General features: G+C 37.7%; 1 protein-coding gene across 1 annotated transcript in view; it reads left to right on the forward strand.

The window, feature by feature from the left end:
• Nucleotides 1-18,048, forward strand: part of TAFA1 (TAFA chemokine like family member 1) — a 511,847-nt gene that overhangs the window by 150,947 nt on the left and 342,852 nt on the right. The gene's annotated exons all lie outside the window — the stretch shown is intronic.

Here is an 18,048-nt window from a genome sequence, read left to right on the forward strand (position 1 = left end):
TGAAAATCAGTATAATAGACCATATTAATAGACTAATGGAAAATATCACATGACCGTCTCAGTAGATGCAAAAAAAAAAAAAAATTGACAAAAGCCAATAGCCTTTCCAAAACAAACAAACAAACTAAAAACTAGGAATGTAAAGGAATTTTCTAAACCTAATAAATTAGGTCCGCAAAAATCCCACAGCTAATAGCACACTTAATGGTCAAAGAAGAAATGCTTCCTTCTCTAAGATCAGTAACAAAAAAAGGATGTCTGTTCTCACCGCTTCTATTCAACATTGTTTTGGAGGTTCTAGTCAGGGAAATTACAAAAGGAAAGGAAATACATGTATCCAGATTGGGCACATTGGGAAGAAGTTAAACTATCTCTATTTACTGATGCCCATGATCTTGATTTAGAAAATCCAGTAGAGTCCACTAAAAATCTTTTAGAATGAATAAATTATTATTAGAACTAATAAGTGAGTTTGGCAAAATTCTAGAGTACAAGGTCACTATCAAAAAGTCTCTTCTATGGGGGCAGCTGGGTGGCTCAGTTGGTTAAGCACCCAACTTCAGCTCAGGTCATGATCTCATGGTCCGTGGGTTCGAGTCACACATGGGGCTCTGTGCTGACAGTGTGGACCCTGCTTCAGGTTCTCTGTCTTTCTCTCTCTCTCTCTGCACCTCCCCTTCTCATGCTCACTCTCTCTCTCAAAAATAAACATAAAAAAATTTAAATTCTATTGCATATTTATATACTAGTAATGGAGACTCTCAAAATTAAGAAGCAATTAAACTTTTATTAGCAACAAAATAGGAATAAAGTTTAAAAAAGTGCAAGACGTATACACTGTAAATTATAAAACATGGCTGAAAAAATTAAATGTCACAGTTAATTTAAAAGATCATATGGTCATGATTGAGTTAACGTTAAGACAAAAATTTGATCCACAGAGTCAATGTAATCTCTGTCAAAATTCCAATTACTTTTTTACATTTTGAAAAGCTGATCTTAAAATTCATATAGAAATGCAAAGAACCTAGAATAGTCAAAACAGGATCATGTGCTTCTGCCATGAGGATGGAAATTATTATTATATATATAACAGAATTTTCATCCTTATGCTATATATATTTTACATATATCCTGTGTGTATGCAATAGTAATGAGAATCCAGAAATAACTCTTACATTACAGTTAACTGATTGTGACAGAGATGCCAACCAAGTTCAGTGGGGAAACAACTGTCTATTCAACATCTAGATAAGTTAATGCAAAAGAATGAAGTTGGACCCCTACCTCACGCCATATGAAAAGATACTTTATAATGGATTACAGAACTAAATGTAATAGCTAAAACTATAAATCAGTATGAAGAAAATGGGAGTAAATCTTTGTGACCTTGTATCAGGCAGTAGGTTAGTAGCTAGGACACAGAAAGAACAAGCAATGAAAGAAGAAATGTTGAGTTCAATTTTATCAACTATTACTTACCCTTATGAATAAACTTGTATTTCAAGGACACCATCAAGAAGTGAAAATACAAATCCAGGGGTGCCTGGGTGGCTCAGTCAGTTAAGCATCTGACTTCGGCTCAGGTCATGATCTCGCGGTTCGTGAATTCGAGCCCCGCGTCGGGCTCTGTGCTGACAGCTCAGAGCCTGGATCCTGCTTTGGATTCTGTGTCTCCCTCTCTCTCTGCCTCTCCCCCGCTCACACTCTGTCTCTCTCTGTCTTGGAAAAATAAATAAAATGTTTAAAAAAAAAGAAAATACAGATCCAGAATGGATGAAAGTATTTTCAGATTACATACTTGATAAATGTATAGTGTCTAGAATATATAAAAAACCCTTTTAACTCAACAATAAAAAAAAGTTTTAAAGTGGGCAAAGAATTTGAATAAACATTTCTCCAAAGAAGACTTACACATGGCAAATAAGCACATAAAAATATGTTCAAAATAATGAGTAATTCAGGAAATAGAAATAATTACAATGAAATACAATTTCACACCTATTAAGATGATTAAAATAAAAATGATAAAAACAAGAATTAGAAAGGATATAGGGAAACGGGAAGCCTCATACACCTAGGCATTGCTGATTGGATTGTAAAATGGTGCAGCCACTTAGGACAATAGTTGGGCAATTTTTTGGAAAAAAATTACTGAAGTATAATGACATGTAGTAACCTATTTCAGCTGTACATTAAAATAGTTTGATAATTTTATATAGTATGAAATGATCACCAAAATAACTCCAGTTACCATCTATCACCGTACAAAATTCTGATAATATCACTGACTGTATTCCCTATGTTGTACACATCCCCATGACTTAATTATTTTATAACTTTAAGTTTGCACCTCTCTATTCTCGTCACTTATTTTGCCACCTTCCCTATCCCTCCCCACCCTGGTCACCAGGTTTGTATCTTATATCTATTAGTCTATTTCTGTTATGTTTATTATTGTTTCTTAGGTTCCACATATAAGGTAAATCATATGGTATTATTTTTGTCTGACTTACTTCACCTAGGAAAGTGCTCTCGAGGTTCATCCATGTTATTGCAAATGGCAACATTACATTTTTTATGGCTGAATAATATTCCCTTGCATATATGTATCCCATATCTTCTTTATCCATTAATTTAGCAATGTACACTTAGGTTGTTTGCATATCTTGGCTATTATAAATACTTCTGTAATGAACACAGTGGTGTATATATCTCTTGAGATAGATTTTTTTTTGTTTTCTTTGGATTAAAAAAACCATAATTGGAATTGGTAAATCATATTGTAGTTCTGTTTTTAATTTTTTGAAGAATCTTATTTTTCTCCATAGTGCCTGCACCTATTAAACATTCCTACCCAAGGGTGGGTGAGAATTCCCTTTTAATTACATCATTGCTATCATTATTCTTTCTCTTTTTGATAATAGACCATCTGATGGGCATGACCTAATATTATGTTGTAGCTTTGATTTGCATTTCATTGATGATTAGTGATATTGAGCATGTTTTCATGTATCCATTGGCCAATCTGCATGTCTTTGGAAAACTGTATATTCAAGTCCTCTGTCCATATTTTATTGTGTATTTTATTTAATTTTTAAAAAATTTTTTAATTTGTATGTATATTTATTTTATTATTTGTGTTTTTGTTATTAAGTTGTATAACTTCTTTATGTATTTTGAATATTAACGTCTTATTTGATGTATGGTTTACAAATATCTTCTCCCATTCACTATATTGCCTTTTTGTTTTGTTGATAGTTTTCTTGGGTGTGGAGTTGCTTTTTAGTTACATATAATCACATTTGTTTATATTAGCTTTTGTTGCACTTGCCTGAGGAAAGGGTCCAAATATGTATATATATGTAGCTAAGGCTGATGTCCAAGAGCTTTCTGCCTGTATTAGGTGAAAATAAAATCCTTGGATGAATTTCTTTAAAACAAACTTCCTGCCCATGTTTTCTTAAAGGAATTTTATGGTTTCAGGTATGGTTTCAAGTCTTTAATACCATTTGAATTTATTTTTGTATATGGTGTAAGGTAGTGGTCCAATTTCATGCTTTTGCATGTAGTTGTTCAGTGTGTTTATTTCTGGGCTGTCTCTTCCATTGATCTGTCTGTTTTTCATATCAGTACCATGATGTTTTGATTACTATAGCTTTGTAATATAGACTGAAATCAGGGGGCATGATGCCTCCAGCTTTGTTGTTTCTCAAGATTGCTTTGGCTTATTCAGGGTCATTTGTTGTTCCATACAAATTTTATAATAGTTCTAGGTCTGTTAAAAATGTCATGGTATTTTGAAAATAATGGCATAGAATATGTAGGACGCTTTAGGTAATATGTACATTTTAAAAATATTCTTCCAGTTCATGAGTATGGTGTATTTTTTCATTTGTGTTGTTTTTCTTTCATCAAAGTCTCAGAGTTTTCAGAGTCCTGCATCCCATAGATTTTGGAAAGTTGTGTTTTCATTTTTATTTGTCTCAAGGTACTTTGTGATTTACTCTGCTATATTCATTCACCTGGTTTAGTAGTGTGTTGTTTAGTCCCCATGCATTTATTTTTTTTCCAGTTTTCTTCTTGTAATTGATGTCTACTTTTATGCCATTATGGTTGGAAAGGATGCTTGATAAGATTCAGTTTTCTTTAATTTATTGACTTGTTTTATAGCCTAAGGTGTGATCTGTCCTGGAGAATGTTACAGGTATACTTGAAAGAAATGTGTATTCTTCAGTTTTTTGGATGAAATGTACTGTGTATATCTGTTTAGTCCATCTGGTCTGATGTGTTAAGGCCAATGTTTTGTTTTGTTTTTTAAAGGTTTTCATAGACATACACTGATTCTTTTTTTTAATTTTTTTAATGTTTTATTTATTTTTGAAAGAGAGAGACAGAGCATGAGTGGGGGAGGAGCAGAGAGAGAGAGAGAGAGAGAGAGAGAGAGAGAGAATTCAAAGCAGGCTCCAGGCGCTGAGCCATTAGCACAGAGCCCGATGCGGGGCTCGAACCCACAAACTGTGAGATCATGACCTGAGCTGAAGCCAGACGCTCAACCGACTGAGCCACCCAGGCGCCCCTTTTTTAATTTTTTTTAATCTTTATTTCTTTTTGAGAGAGAGAGAGAGAGTGAGAGCAGGGGAGGAACAGAGAGAAAGAGGGAGACGCAGAATCCGAAGCAGGCTCCAGGCTCCAAGCTGTCAGCACAGAGCCCAACGCAGGGCTTGAACCCATGAACCGTGAGATCATGACCTGAGCCGAAGTTGGATGCTTAACCAACTGAGCCACCCAGGTGCCCCAAGGCCAATGTTTTCTTACTCATTTTCTGTCTGGGTAATCTATCCACTGATGATAAGTGGGGTATTAAAATCCACTACTATTATTGTATTATTGTAATTTTTACTTAATGTCTGTAATATACACCTTATATATTTAGGTGTTTATATATTGGGTGCACAAATATCTACAAATGTCCTTTTCTTTATATGACTCCTTTATCATTTGCTATGTCTTCTTTTGTCTTTTGTCACAGTCTTGGTTTCAATGTCTGATTTGATCTGATACGAGTATTGCAACTCCAGCTTTTTTATATTTCTCTTCGCATGGAATATCTTTATCCATCTCTTCACTTTCAGTCTGTGTGTTCTTTAGATTTGAAGGGAGTCTCTGGTAGACCACATATAGTTGGTCTTGTTTTTTTTTTCCATTCAGCTAATCTTTGGGAGCAGTCAGTCCATTTACATTTAAAGTAACTATGAATAGGTATGTATAACTATGAATAGGTATGTAGTATTTTGGACTTGTTTTCTGGTTGCTTTTGTAGCTCTTCTCTGCTACTTTTTTCTCTTGGTCTCTTCCTATGTGGTTTGGTGGTTATCTATAGTGTTCTATTTAAGTTCCTTCTGTTAATTTTTCTTTCTATTGTAGATTTTTGGCTTGTGGTAACAATGAGGTGTGTGTATATATGATACACATATGTATATAACATATATATAACATATATATGATATATATGTATATATATATAACATATATATAACATAAATATATATAACATATATATAACATATATGTATATAAAACAGTCTATTTTAAGCTTATAGTCACTTAGGTTCAAATACATTCTAAAAGCACTACATTTTTACTTCATACACACACACACACACACACACACACACACACACACACACACTTTCATATTATTGATGTCAAGTTTTACATCTGGTTGTTTTGTGTATTCCTAAATCGCTTAATGTAGTTTTAGTTGATTTTACTATTTTTGTCTTTTAATCTTCGCACTAGCTTTTTAAGTAGCTAATCCACTACCTTTAGTAGGAAAATACTCTTTCACTTAGGACACTTATATTTTACTTATGTTTACCTTCAGTAGTGAGATTTTTTTTTCTTTCATATATTTCCTTATTTCTAGTTTTGGTCTTTTCTTTTTCACCTAAAGACGACCCTTGAACATTTCTTATAATGCCAGTTTAGTGATGATGAGCTTCTTTAGTTTTTGTCTGGGAAACTCTGTATCTGTCCTTCAGTTCTGAATGATAATCTTGCTGGGTAAAATTTTCTTGGATATAAGTTTTTCAGATATATCCTGCCACTTTATTTTAATCTTACAAAGTTCTGCTGAAAAATCAGCTGATAATCTGATGGGGCTTCCCTTGTATACAACTCTTGGTTTTTCTCTTGCTGCCTTTCAGATTCTCTTTAATTTTTAACTTTTGCCGTTTTTTTAAAAAATCATATCTTGGTGTGGATCTCTTAGGGTTCATTTGTTTGAGATACTCTCTGCTTTCTGGATCTGGATGACTGTTTCCTTCTCAAGTTTAGGGTCATTTCAGCTCTTATTCCTTCAGATAGATTTTCTGCCTCTTTGTCTTTCTTTTCTCCTTCTAGACCCCTTGTAATGTGATTGTTAGCATGCTAGATGTTGTCTGAGAGGTTTCTTAAACTATCCTCAGTTTCAAAAATTGGTTTTTCCTTTTGCTGTTATGATTGAGTTATTTCCATTAATTTTTCATCCAGATTGCTGATCCATTTTTCTGTCTTCTCTAATCTGCTGTTGATTCCCTCTTGTGTATTTTTCATTTCAGTAATTGTATTCTGGTTGATTCATTTCTGAATTTTCTAACTTTGGTGAAGTTCTGTGTTCTTTCCATTCTTTTCCCAAGTTCAGTGAGCATCTTTATGACCATTACTTTCAACTCTTATGTTCATTTCTGTAGTTTCTTCCCACCCGTGAGGTTTTATCTTGTTGTTTCGTGTAGAACATATTCCGCTGTCTCCTCATTCTTTTTGACTTCCTGTGTTTGTTTCTGTGAATGAAGTAGATCAGCTACCTCTCCCAGTCTTGAAGGAGGGGCCTTGTTTGGGAGCATCCTCTCTGTAAACTGTGTGATCCTAGAGGTTCTGGGAGCTGGCTGGAGCTAGAGTGGGTGTAGCCTGGGGAGGTCCCAGGATGCATTGCATTGGGGCCGCCCTGGCGGGTCAGCCGGGGCTAGTACAGGTGCTATCCAGGGGTTCCAGATTGTGCCATTCCAGAGCCACACTATGAGGACAGCCGGAACTGAAGAGGGCACAGACTAGGGTTCTTGGGTCTCTATTTGCTGGGGCCACCCTCATGAGATAGCTGGAACTGGAATGGGCATGGTCCAAGGTGCACCTAAAGCATACTTTGCTGGAGTCAACTTTGTAGAACAGCTGAAGCTGGAGTGGGCACAGCCTGGTGGGGTCTCTGGGCATGCTGCACTGGGGCTGCCTTGGTGGGGTCACTTGATCAGGCATACTTTGCTAGGGTTATCTTAACTGGATGGCTGAAACTGTAGTGGGCTTTGGCTGCAGGAGGTCTTGGGATATGCTGTACCAGGGCTGCCTTTCCAGGATGGATGGGCCTGGAGTGGGCATGAGCCAGAGGTTTCCTGAGGTGTGTGTTTTGTGGCTGCCCCAGTGAGACAGCTGGGGCTGGTGTAGGCATGGATGGGAGGGTCTCAGGGGGGTGCCGTATCAGGCTACTTTGGAGGTATAGTTGGGGGGGGATATAAAAATTGATGCTTCTCAGTGCCTCTGACCCCAAACAAAGTTCCAGCAGTTACCTGGTCTCTGGCACATGTTCTGAGGTGGGTAAATAGATTTCTTTCACTTACAGTCTAGTTGCCCTTTAAAATGCTTCCCCCCCCCATTCCCTAGGGTGGATAAGTCTGCATACAGGCCCCTCAGTGATATCCCTCCCTACTCTGGGTTGTTGCAGTGGAGGTAGGGTTCCTGTTACCATGCCTCCATCTGTCCTACCCTTCACTATGTGAACCCTCTACCATTTGTTGCGCAGAAGTTGTTGAAATCACTGTCACTTGTTCTTCAGGGGCAATTGTTCTATATGTAGGTTTAAATTAGGTGTGTTTGTGGGAGGAGATGAGTTCAGGGTCATCCTACATCACCTTCTTAGACTTGGCCTCTGACATGTTAAACATAGTGTTACTGTGTGACCCAGCAATTCCACTCCAAGTTGTATACCTAAGAGAACTGAAAGCACATCCTCTGAAAAATCCAGTACACAACCATTGATAGCACCATTATGCATGGTAGCCAAAAGCAGAAACAACTGAAATGTCCATCAACTGCCGAATGTGTAAGTATAATGTGGTTTATACAATGGAATATTATTTGGCTATAAAAAGGAATGGAGTGCTGATAAATGCTAGAAATGTATAAACCTTGAATATAATATGTTAAATGAACATAGCCAGTCAAAAATGCCATATAATACAGGATTCAATTTTATGAAATGGCCAGAATAGACAAATCCATAGGGACAGAAAATAGATTAGTACTTTCTAAGGCCTGGAGGTAGGGAAGAGTAAGGGGTAACTGCTACCCTAATTGTTACGGGTTTTTTTTACTGAGATGGTGACATGTTCTAGAATTAGGTAACAGTGATGTTTGCACAACCCTGTGAATATACTAAATACTGCTGAATTGTGAAATCAAGTGTGAATTTTATGGTATTGAACTATATCTTAGTAAAGCTGTAATATATAAAAAAGAAGAACCTTTTAAATTAAGTAACATGTCATTAAAACTATAGTAATTGAGGTTACGGAAGCAGTGTTAATTCAGGAACCAGAACAAAAGCTAGGAAATCCTTGTCCTCGGTGTGTGTGTGTTGAGAAACGTGCTTCACGTAAAACTCTCAGTAGAGATGGTTCAGATTATAGTAGTAGAGATAGTTATCAATTTGGGCAGCACAGTATCATGGTGGCACTCGGCTGTGGACTAGGAATAAGGAGAACCTAGCTGGAATTCTAGTTCAGGTTTCCGACTGCAAGTGTGTGTGTGTGTGTGTGTGTGTGTGTGTGTGTGCGCGCACGCGCGCGCTATTTGACAAGTAATTTTATAGTTGTGGAGTAAGATGTGGAGTTTGAGTTAGACCCTAGGTGGAACAGTCTCCCTCAGGGCGCTGTCTTTGGAAATGGTAAAGGGTAGCGCCTGGTGGAGGAACTGAGAGAGGCCAGGAGAGCAGAGGGACCCGCACCAGAGCAAATCCTAAATCCTTCTTCATCTGTTTTATACATTGTACGTTGTTTTGCTTGGTGAAAAGTTCACAAGTCCCCGGGCTAGATGTTTTGGAAGTGTTTTTAAGCTGTGTCACTCCATAGGCTCTGATAGGAACTTCTATTTAAATACGGTCCCCATCTCTTTTCCATACTTTCCCTGAAACCCTTGCACTCTTCCCTTCCACAATAAAATTGCACTGTCCCTGACAGGTAGAGTATAAACTCTCTGAGGTACCACAGACTTTGAATGCATGCAGTTCCAATTAGACTGTGTGTGTGCTATATGATTTGTATTATTCAAGTATAGTTCACATGCAGGGTTAAAATAGTTTCAGGTATACAATATAATGGTTCAATAATTCTATCCATTTCTTAGTGCTTATCGAGATAAATATTATAGGGATGCTGGGTGGCTCAGTTGGGTAAGCGTCCAACTCTTTTTTTTTTAATTCATTTTGAGAGAGAGAGAGAGAGAGAGAGAGAGAGAGAGAGCGCGCACAAGTAGGGGAGTGGCAGAGAGAGAGGGAAAGAGAATCGCAAGGAGGCTCCACACTGTTAGCACAGAACCTGATGTGGGGCTTGATATCACAAACTGTGAGATCGAAATCAAGAGTCAGGTGACTGACTGAGCCAACCAAGTGCCCCTAAGCCTCCAACTCTTAATTTAGGTTCAGGTCATGATCAAGGGGTCTTGAGATCAAGCCCTGCCTCAGGCTCCACACTGGGTGCTTAAGATTCTCTCTTTCTTTCCCCCTCTGCCCCTCCCCGAGTCATGCTCAAACAAACAAATAAACTCTTAATCTCCTTTATATATTTCACCTCTCCTCTCACCACTTCCCTTCTGGCGACCACCAGTTCCCTGTATTAAGAGACTGCTTTTTGTTCTCTTTTTTTTGTTCTTTTGTTGTTGTTTCTTAAATTGCACATATGATTGATATCACATAGAATCTGTCTTTTCTGACAGACTTATTTCACTCAGTATTATACTTTCTAGGTCCATCCATGGTGTTACAAATGGCAATATTTCATTCATTTCTATGGCTGAGTAAAACTGCACTGTGTGCGTGTGTGTGTGCGTGTGCGTGTGCGTGTGTGTGTGTGTGTGTGTGTGTGTACTACATGTTTATCCATTCATCTATTGATGGGCACTTGAGTTGCTTCGATATCTTGGCTATTATAAATAATGCTATAATAAACATAGAGGTGTATGTTCCTTATTGAACTTGTGTTTTTGTTTTCTTTGGGTAAATATCCAGTAGTGGAAATACCGGTATATATGGTAATTCTATTTATAATTTTTTTGACTAACCTGTATGCTGTTTTCCACAGTGGTTACACCAGTTTGCATTTCCACCAACAGTGTTAAGAGAATTCCTTTTTCTCCACATCATTGACAACACCTGCTATTTCTTGTGTTTTTTATTGTAGATACTCTGATATGTGTTATGTGATATTTCATTATGGTTTTAATTTGCATTCCTCTGAGGATAAGTGTTGATGAGCATCATTTCAGTGTCTTGGTCATCTGTATGTCTTCTTTGGAAAAATGTGTATTCAGATTCTTTGCCCATTTTTAATCAGATTATTTATTTATTTAGGTATTGACTTCTTTCAGTTTTTCATATATTTTGATTATTAACCTTTTGTAAGATGTATCATTTACAACTACCTCTCCCATTCAGTAGGTTGCCTTTTTGGTTTTGGGATGGTCGTCTTTACTGTGTAGGATTTTTTATTTCGTTATAGTCCCAACAGTTCAATTTTGCTTTTGTTTCCCTTGCCAAAGGAGACATATCCAGAAAACTGTTCCTGTGGCTGATGTCAAAGAGATGACTACCTATGTTTTCTGCCAGGAATTTTACAGTTTCAGGTCTCCAATTTAATCCATTTTGAGTTTATTTTGTGTATGGTGTAAGAACATGGTCCATTGTCATCATTTCGCATGTTGCTGTCCAGTCTTCCCAGTACCGTTTGTTGAAAATACTGGCTTTTTCCTATTGTATACCTTTCCTCATTAATTGACCATGAAAGTGTGGGTTCATTTCTGGACTCTCTTTTCTGTTCTCTTGATTTATGCATCCACTTTTGTGTCAGTTCGCATATTGTTTTGATTATGACAGTTACGAAGGAGGTCTTCAAATCTGGGTTTGTGATACTTCCCGGTAGATTGCTTTTTGGTAGCATGGACTTTCTAACAATACTGGTGCTTCTAAACCCTGACCATGGAATATCTTTCTATTTGTTTGCATAGTCTTCAACTTCTGTCATTAATGTTTTAATAGATTTCAGAGTAACAGATCTTTTACCTCTTCGGTTAAATTAATTCCTCGATATCTTAGGATTTTTTGGTACAATTGTAAATGAGATTGTTTCCTAATTTTTCTTTTGCTACTTTATTATTACTGTATAGAAACGCAACAGATTTGTTTATTATTTTGTATCCTATGATTTTACTCAGTTCATGTATCAACTCTAGTAGTTTTTGGTGGAGTCTTCAGGATTTTTTTTTAATATTCTTTTTTTTTAAGTAAACTCTACCCCCAATGTGGGGCTCAGACTTACATCCCTGAGATCAAGAGTCACCAGCTCTACTGACTGAGCCAACCAGCTGCCCCAAGGGGTTTTTTATATATAGTAGTGCCATGTCATCTGTAAATAGTGAAAGTTTTACTTCTTTACCAACTTGGACACCTTTTAATTCTTGTGATTACTGTGGCTGAGACTTGCAGTACTACATTGAATAAAAGTGGTGAGAGTGGACATCCATGTCTTATGTCAGATCTGAGAAGAAAAGCTCTCAGTTTTTCACCATTGACTATGATGTTAGCTGTGGCTTTTTCATATATGGACTATATTACATTGAGGTATGTTCCCTCTACCCCTACTTTGTTGACTGTTTTTGTCATGAATAAAGGTACTTTGTCAAATTCATTTTTAAGAATCTACTGAGATGATCATAGAACTTTTATCCTTTCTTTTGTTAGTGTAATACATCATATTGATAGATTTGTGAACCTTGAACTGCCCTTCTGTTCCTGGAATAAACTCACACTTGATGGTGGGAAATGATTTTTGTTCATCAGAGATACTGGCCTATAGTTCTCTTTTTCATACTGTCTTTTTCTGTTTTGGTATCAAGGTAATGCTGGCCTGTTGGAATGAATTTTAAGCTTTTCCTTCATATTCTATTTTTTTGAGTAGTTGAAGAATAGGTATTAACTCTTCTTTATTTATTTTTTCCCAATATATGAAATTTATTGTCAAATTGGTTTCCATACAACACCCAGTGCTCATCCCAAAAGGTGCCCTCCTCAATACCCATCACCCACCCTCCCCTCCCTCCCACCCCCCATCAACCCTCAGTTTGTTCTCAGTTTTTAAGAGTCTCTTATGCTTTGGCTTTCTCCCACTTTAACCTCTTTTTTTTTTCCTTCCCCTCCCCCATGGGTTTCTGTTAAGTTTCTCAGGATCCACCTAAGAGTGAAAACATATGGTATCTGTCTTTCTCTGTATGGCTTATTTCACTTAGCCTAACACTCTCCAGTTCCATCCATGTTGCTACAAAGGGCCATGTTTCATTCTTTCTCATGGCCATGGAGTACTCCATTGTGTATGTAAACCACAATTTCTTTATCCATTCATCAGTTGATGGACATTTAGGCTCTTTCCATAATTTGGCTCTTGTTGAGAGTGCTGCTATAAACATTGGGGTACAAGTGCCCCTATGCATCAGTACTCCTGTCTCCCTTGGGTAAATTCCTAGCAGTGCTACTGCTGGGTCATAGGGTAGGTCTATTTTTAATTTTTTTGAGGAACCTCCACACTGTTTTCCAGAGTGGCTGCACCTATTTGCTTTCACACCAACAGTGCAAGAGGGTTCCCGTTTCTCCACATCCTTGCCAGCATCTATAGTCTCCTGATTTGTTCATTTTGGCCACTCTGACTGGCGTGAGGTGATATCTGAGTGTGGTTTTGATTTGTATTTCCCTGATGAGGAGCAGCATTGAGCATGTTTTCATGTGCCTGTTGTCCATCCAGATGTCTTCTTTAGAGAAGTGTCTATTCATGTTTTCTGCCCATTTCTTCACTGGGTTATTTTTTTTCGGGTGTGGAGTTTGGTGAGCTCTTTATAGATTTTGGATACTAGCCCTTTGTCCGATATGTCATTTGCAAATATCTTTTCCCATTCTGTTTGTTGCCTTTTAGTTTTGTTGGTTGTTTCCTTTGCTGTGCAGAAGCTTTTTATCTTCATAAGGTCCCAGTAGTTCATTTTTGCTTTTAATTCCCTTGCCTTTGGGGATGTGTCAAGTAAGAGATTGCTACGGCTGAGGTCAGAGAGGTCTTTTCCTGCTTTCTCCTCTAGGGTTTTGATGGTTTCCTGTCTCACATTCAGGTCCTTTATCCATTTTGAGTTTATTTTTGTGAATGGTATGAGGAAGTGGTCTAGTTTCAATCTTCTGCATGTTGCTGTCCAGCTCTCCCAGCACCATTTGTTAAAGAGACTGTCTTTTTTCCATTGCATGTTCTTTCCTGCTTTGTCAAAGATGAGTTGGCCATATGTTTGTGGGTCTAGTTCTGGGGTTTCTATTCTATTCCATTGGTCTATGTGTCTGTTTTGGTGCCAATACCATGCTGTCTTGATGATTACAGCTTTGTAGTAGAGGCTGAAGTCTGGGATTGTGATGCCTCCTGCTTTGGTCTTCTTCTTCAAAATTACTTTGGCTATTCAGGGCCTTTTGTGGTTCCATATGAATTTTAGGATTGCTTGTTCTAGCTTTGGTAACTCTTCTTTAAAGGTTTAGTAGAATTCACCTGTGAAACTGTTTAGTCCTGGAGTTTTGTTTGTTGGGAGTTATTTTATTACTAAATCAATTTCATCACTAGTAATCAGTCTGTTCCCATTTTTTATTTTTTCCTGATCTGGTTTTATAAGGTTATATGTTTCTAGAATTTATCTATTTCTTCTATGTTGTTCAGTTTGTTGGCATATAATTTTTATAATATCTCATATTCATTTGTATTTCTGGGATGCTGGTTATTTCCCCTCCACTTTGATTTTCAGTTTTTTATCTTTTTTTCTAATTAAACAAGTGTTTTAATTCTTAATTTTGAGAGAGAGACAGAATGTGAGTTGGGGGGGTGGGGAGAGGGAGACACAGAATCTGAAGCAGGCTCCAGGCTCTGAGCTGTCAGCACAGAGCCCAACGTGGGGCTCAAACCCACAGACTGCAAGATCATGACCTGAGCTGAAGCTGGACACTTAACTGACTGAGTCACCCAGGTGCCCCATTAGTTTTTTATCTTCTTTTATGATGAGTTTGGCTGAAGACTTAACAGTTTTGTTGATCTTTCAAAGAATCAGCTCCTGATTTCATTGATCTATTGCTTTTTAGTCTCTAATTTATTTCTGCCATAATCTTTATATTGTTACTTCTATTGGTTTGAGCTTTGCTTATTCTTCATTTTCTAGCTTCTTTGGGTTTAAAATTAGGTTTTTTTATTTGATAATTTTCTTCTTGAGGTAGGTCTGTCTTGCTATAATCTTGCCTTGTAGAACACTTTTTGATGCATCCCAAAGATTTTAGACCTTTTGTATTTTTGTTTATATTTGTTTCCATGTTTCTTGATTGATCAGTTCATCATTTAGTAGCATGTTATTTAGCCCCCATGTATTTGTGTTCTTTGCAGATTTTGTCCTATAATTGGCTTCCAGTTTTATACTGTTGGGGTAAAAAATGATTTGTGATATGATTTGTCTTTTTGAAATTGAGACTTCCTTTGTATCCTAACGTGATCTAATGCTAGAGAATGTTCTATGTACACTTGAGTATTTTGCTCTTTTAGGTTGGAATGTTCTGAATATATCTGTTGGGTACATCTCGACCACATCTCCAGTGTGTCATTCAAAAACACTGTTTCCTTGCTCATTTTTTCTGTCTGAAAGATCTATTCATTGATGTAGTGGGGTGTTAAAGTCCCTACTATTATTGTATTACTGTCAATTTCTTCCTTTATGTCTCTTAATAGTTGTTTTGTGTATTTGGGTGTTCCCATCCTGGGTGCATAAGTGTATGTAGTTGTTATATTCTCTTGTTTTTTGCCTTTATCGTTAGGTGGGGTCCTTCTTTGTCTCTTATTACAATCTCTGCTTTAAAGTCTATTTTCTCTGGTACAGCTTTTTGCTTCCATTTGCATGATAAATGTTTTTCCATCCCTTCACTTTCAATCTGCCTGTGTTTTTAGCTGTAATGTGAGCCTCTTGTAGGCAGCATATATATGGGTCTTGCTTTTTTATCTATTCCACCACCCTTTATGTTTTGATTGGAACGTTTAGTCCATTTACATTTAAAGTAATTACTGGCAGGTATGCACCTATTGCCGTTTGGTTACTTATTTATGGTTGTTTTTATAGTTTTTCTCTGCTACTTTCTTCCCTTGCCCTTATCTTGCAGTTTGTTTGCTTCCTTTACTGGTGTGCTTGGATTCCTTTCTCTTTATTTTTTGCATATCTATTACATATTTTGATTTGTGATTACCATTAGGATCATGTATAACATCTTATGCATGCAGCGGTCTATATTAAGTTGATGGTCACTTAAGTTTGAGCCCAACTTAAAATTACTAATTTTTTACTCCTTCTCACCCACATTTTATGTATATAATATCCTATTTTACATCCCTTTATTTTTTGAACCCCTTGCCTGATTTTTATAAAATTGATTTTACTGCTTTTGTGTTTTGATCTCTGTACTGGTTTTGTAAGTGATAAATCTAATTTTCACGTTTATATGTAGGTGTACATATTGTTTTCCCTTTTCTTTTTTTTTTTTTTCTTTTCCTGACTCCTGATTGTAGCCTTTCTTTTCACTCAGAGAAATTTCTTAACTACTCCTTGTAAGGCTGGTTTAATGGTGATGAACTTCTTTAGCTTCTGTTTGTCTGAAAAACTCTTTATCTCTACTTCTATTTGGAATGATAGTCTTCCTGGATAGAGTATTATTGGTTGCAGGTTTTTTTTTTCCTTTCAGCACTTTGAATATATTATGCCACTCTGTTCTGGCCTGCAAAGTTTTTTGAGGAAAAATCAGCTGATACCCTTAAGAGGTTTCCCTTGTTTTCTTTTCTCTTGCTTTCTTAAAAATTTTCCGTCACGACTTTTGGCCATTTTAATTGTTATGTATCTTGGTGTGGACCTTCTTGTGTTGATTTTGTTGGGAGCTCTCTCAGCCTCCTGGATCTGAAGGTGTGTTTTCTTCACCAGATTAGGGAAGTTTTCCGTTATTATTTCTTGAGATTAATTTTCTGCCCCCCCCTTTTCTCTCTTCTCTCTGGGATCTCTATAATGATATTATGCTTGATGATGTTGCTGAGTTCCCTTAACCTATTCTCACTTTCTTTTTTTTTTCTTTTTGCTGTTCAGTTTGGTTGTTTTCCATTAATCTGTCTTCCAACTTGCTGATCTAATCTTCTGCCTCTTCTATTCCACTGATTCCCCTGGTGTATTTTTAATATTGCTTATTGAGTTCTTTATCTCTGATTGGTTCATTTGTATATTTTCTTTCTCCTTCTTGAAGGTCGGAGGTCCCCCACTCTTTTCTCAAGTCCAGGAAGTATCTTTATGCCCATTACTTTGAATCTTTGATGAGGTATATTGCTCATCCCCATTTCATTAGCTCTTTAGCTGTGATTTGGTCCAATTCTTTCATTTGGGACATATTTCACTTTCTCCTCATTTTGTCTAATTCTCTGTGTTCATTTTTTATGTATTAGGAAAGTCATTTATGTCCCCTGATCTTGAAAGTAATAGCCCTATGGAGAAGAAGTTCTTTGATGCCCTGTAGTGCAATGTTCCCTGCCCGCCAGAAACGAGCACTTCAAAGGTGTCTCCTTTGCAGGTTGAATGTGCCCTGCTATTGTGGCTGAGCCACATTAGCCTTCTGTCTGTTTGGATGCGATGACTCCTTTGCCTATTGTGGCCTGGGTTTGGTCCCTTTGTTGTTAAAGGAATAGTCTGGGGCCATGATGGACTCATAGTTGGGCACTGGACCAGATGCCTGCTCTCAGTCTGTTTCCTGATGTTGTAGGTCCACTGAACTTCAGGGTGCTCTCCCTGCATTGTCGCCTGAGAGGCTTTTGTTGGTGGGTGGGGCCTGCAGAGAAACTAGATGTCTGCCCCCAGTGTGTTTTTTGGGGCTGCAGTATCACTAACCAATGGGGTATCTTCCTTTGCTTTGTCCCTTGAGAGGCTTTTGTTGGTGAAAAGAGACAGCAGCCAGGCCAGATGCCTGCCAGGATTTCAAATGCACTAGTTGGCAGGGTACTCTCTCTGTATTGCCAGTTATAATTTTCAGCTGCTGAGACTGTGAGTGTACTGGTGTGTGTGGTTATATTACCTTCTCCTCAGGGCAGGAGTCACTTGGGAGTGGCAGCAGTCCCTGCCAGGGCTGCTTATAGGGTAAGACTAGGCAGGAGCCAGTTTGGATGGACTCCTGAGTGGGATGGATTGGATGAGACCATCAACAAGAGAATACAGGATGGGGGCATGCATTGTTAGTAAGAAAGGTGGTGAATGTTCTCACTGGTTCCTGCAGGTGTCTGAGTGTCTAGGCTGGGGAGTGTGGGAGAGATATGGTGCCCAGCAGCTCTTTTGTTCTTGGACAAGTCTTATAAAAATCCCTGCTCCTCCAGCATATATCCTAACATGTGTAAATAAATCTCCTTTATGTAAGCACAAGGCAATTTTCTTTCCTTTTTTTTTAGAGCGAGAGTACGTGTGAAGCGGGGAGTGGAGGAGAGGGGGAAAAAGAAAGAAGCTTAAGCAGGCCTTGCACTCAGTGCAGAGCCTGATGCAGGGATGCATCCATGACCCTGTGATCATGACCTGGGCTGAAATTGAGTCGGACACTCAACCAACTGAGCCACCCAGGTGCCCCCCACAGGCACTTTTTAAACCATTTCTATGCTGTATCTCATTGTTGTTATGCATGTT

Source organism: Prionailurus viverrinus, chromosome A2, assembly GCF_022837055.1.
Source record: "Prionailurus viverrinus isolate Anna chromosome A2, UM_Priviv_1.0, whole genome shotgun sequence".
NCBI classification, from domain to species: Eukaryota; Metazoa; Chordata; class Mammalia; order Carnivora; family Felidae; genus Prionailurus; species Prionailurus viverrinus.